The sequence below is a fragment of the Myotis lucifugus genome, unplaced genomic scaffold (genome assembly GCF_000147115.1).
Source record: "Myotis lucifugus unplaced genomic scaffold, Myoluc2.0 scaffold_3619, whole genome shotgun sequence".
Lineage (NCBI taxonomy): Eukaryota > Metazoa > Chordata > Mammalia > Chiroptera > Vespertilionidae > Myotis > Myotis lucifugus.
In genome coordinates, this window is record NW_005874667.1 from 2,238 (window position 1) to 5,025 (window position 2,788).

At 50.4% G+C, this 2,788-nt stretch overlaps 1 pseudogene; it reads right to left on the minus strand.

Moving 5' to 3' along the window:
* Positions 1 to 404: 404 nt before the first annotated feature.
* Positions 405 to 1,729, minus strand: LOC102441207 (annotated as a pseudogene).
* Between the last annotated feature and the right edge of the window lie 1,059 nt (positions 1,730 to 2,788).

Sequence of the window (2,788 nt, forward strand, 5' to 3'; positions counted from 1 at the left end):
GGAACTAGGCACCGGCTCCAAGCATCTTCCATCTGCTGAACCACCTTAATCCCCCTCACCTCTGGTTCTCATCTCCACATGGAAGGTTAGTGTGGCAGGGAGTCAGGACATAGGAACACATAGGAACAAGATCCAGTCAGTGTGGTCCTTCTGCCCACATGTGGCCTGCCCTAAGTGTTCCCCTGGCCCTTGTCTTTCACTTTGTATTTTATTTATTTTTTAGTTATATTATTATTATTTGCTGGCCATGGGCTCACCCAGGCCTCAGAAAGAGACTGTTTATTGCAAGCTCTTCTAACATCATTTTTCAGACTGCTTTGTAGTCTTGGGTCCAAGGATGGAACCAGGATGGGAATTTCTTGTGACTGTGGGGGGAAGGGATATGGGTCTCCCAACACCTGGGCTCAGTTGAGGACATTCCTACCAGCACCAGATGTGGTCCTCATGGAATAGGCCTTGTGGATTCTGCTCGAGAATCCCAGGGCATTGCTGCCCATGGTTCCCTGGAAGGCAAGCCTGCTGCCACCACTAGTTCCCCCATAGGTCTGCCCGTTGCCACCACCACAGATGTGTTCACCACAGAGATATTCAGGGCTCCCACTCCATCTCTGTTCACCCGGCACTCCTTGCCTTCCAGCAGCTTGCAGTAGGTGGCAATCTCGATGTCCAGGGCCAGCTTGCCATTCATGAGTTCCTAGTACTCCTGGAGCTGCTGGGCCATGTCCTGCCTAGCTCACTGATTGGCACGTGCATCCTTGAGTGCCAGCTCCCCACGGTCCTCAGCCTCAGTGATGGGGGCCTCCAACTTGGCACACTGATTCTTGTTGTTGATCTGGCCTGCAGCCTCTGGATGGCCCCATTCATCTCCACAATCTCATTCTGGGTCTCCCAGAGGTCGTTCCCATGCTTCCTTGCCTGGACCTGGAGGGTCTCAAACTTGGTCTGGTACCAGATCTCAGCCTCAGCCGTGCTGCTGTTGGCCATCTCCTCGTACTAGGCCTTGACCTCAGCGATGATGCTGTCCACATCCAGGGAGCGGTTGTCGTCCATGGACAGCACTACGGAGGTATCTGGAGATCTGGGACTGCAGCTCTGACAGCTCCATCTCATAGAAGGTCCTGAGGAGGTCGATGTCCTCATTCAGGGCATTCAGCTTGGCCTCCAACTCCATCTTGTTCCTGTAGGCAACATCTACATCTTTTTCAGCACCACAACTCATTGTCAGCAGCTGCGCGCCAGTTAATTTCTTACTTCATAGTTACTCTTGAAGTCTTCCACCACGTCCTGTGTGCTCTGAAGCTCCATCTCCCATGCATCTGCAGGGCCTCAAGCTGCTTCTGCAGGCCAGCAACATGGGCTTCAAAGATGCCGAGGAGGAGGCGGCTCTTGACCGATTTCTGCTCCTCGGTAGAGCCCACTTGGTCTCCAACAGCTTGTCCTGCTGCTCCAGGAAACGCACCTTGTCGTTGAAGGAGGCAAACTTGTTGGTGGAAAGATCTGATCTGCTCATGCTCTCCTGGTGCACCTGCTGAATAAAGGGGTTATTGTCCACCTGCACGGGGCCAGCAGGCTCTGATTGATGGTGACCTGGTGGGTGCCAGCGCCCACCGGCCCCTGTAGGCGGAGTGCTTGGCTTTGGCCCAGGGGCCAAAGAGGCTGCAGCCATGGGAGCCTCAGGTACGTGCTACGCCCCGGGAAGGTGGTGGAGTGAGGACTGAAGACCTGGGAGCTGAAGTGGGTGGACAGGCTGGCTGTACTGGGCTGGACTTAGCACTGGGTGAGAGGGAGCCGAACTCACTGGCCTTCGGGGAAACCTGGCCTCTTTTTTCATCACTTTGTATTTTAAATTGATTCAATGAACCACATGATTCCAGCATAAGTAATTCGGTCTGTGAGCCTTTCTGTTCCATGACCTCTGTAATAACTTGTCTGGTGTGGCACTTGGGAGCTACCATTGCATCAAAGAAATTTCCCACAAGACAACATTTTACTGGCTGGTTTCTCTTTTTTTATGAAATGTCTCTTCATCTCTATTTCACCTTATGATTACAAGTTATTCTTTTTTCCCCGGTTTTCAGATTTTTCTATAAAAAATGTATAATCTGGAAAGTAATTGAGCATTTTAAAGGGCAAAATGGTCCACTGCTCCCTTTGAAGCCCAGGCACTGAATTTTATTAGGCAAAATCCAGACTAGTGCCCAGCGAGCTAACATAGTGGGTAGGATAGTGGTCATTTCTGCATGTGTTGGCTCTTTTCCTGTCAGAGACGGCCCACTTGCTCTCCCTGCTTTCTCACTCCTGACTCTATCAGGTGTTTATGACTTATCTGCAGACCCCAGACTAGTCTAAAACATAGACCCGGCTCAGTGCTGGGCTCATGGTGCTTGTGTCTATTGCAACTCAGGTGGATGGCTTTAGGAGCCACTTGGAAAGGTGCTCACAGCCTCTGGTGCTGGAGACAGGCTGAAATGGGTGTCATTTTGGACCCCTTTTAAACCTGCCATGGAGACCATCTTTTATCCATCAACATATTCTTCCTCTAAACCAGCCTCAATGTAATTACTTAAATGTAAACTATCCCACACAGCTGTGCTTCGCTGACATTTCAGGCCAAGGTCAAGTTGATTGAATTTGTTGTGTTCATGGTTTCATGGTTATTGTATAGGTCATTAAATAGAATTCAATTTCTCTGGCATTGCCTATTTTCATTCTCAAAAGATAAGTATAAGCCCTGGCTGGTTTGGCTCAGTGGATAGATTGTCGGCCTGCAGACTGAGGGGTTCCAGGT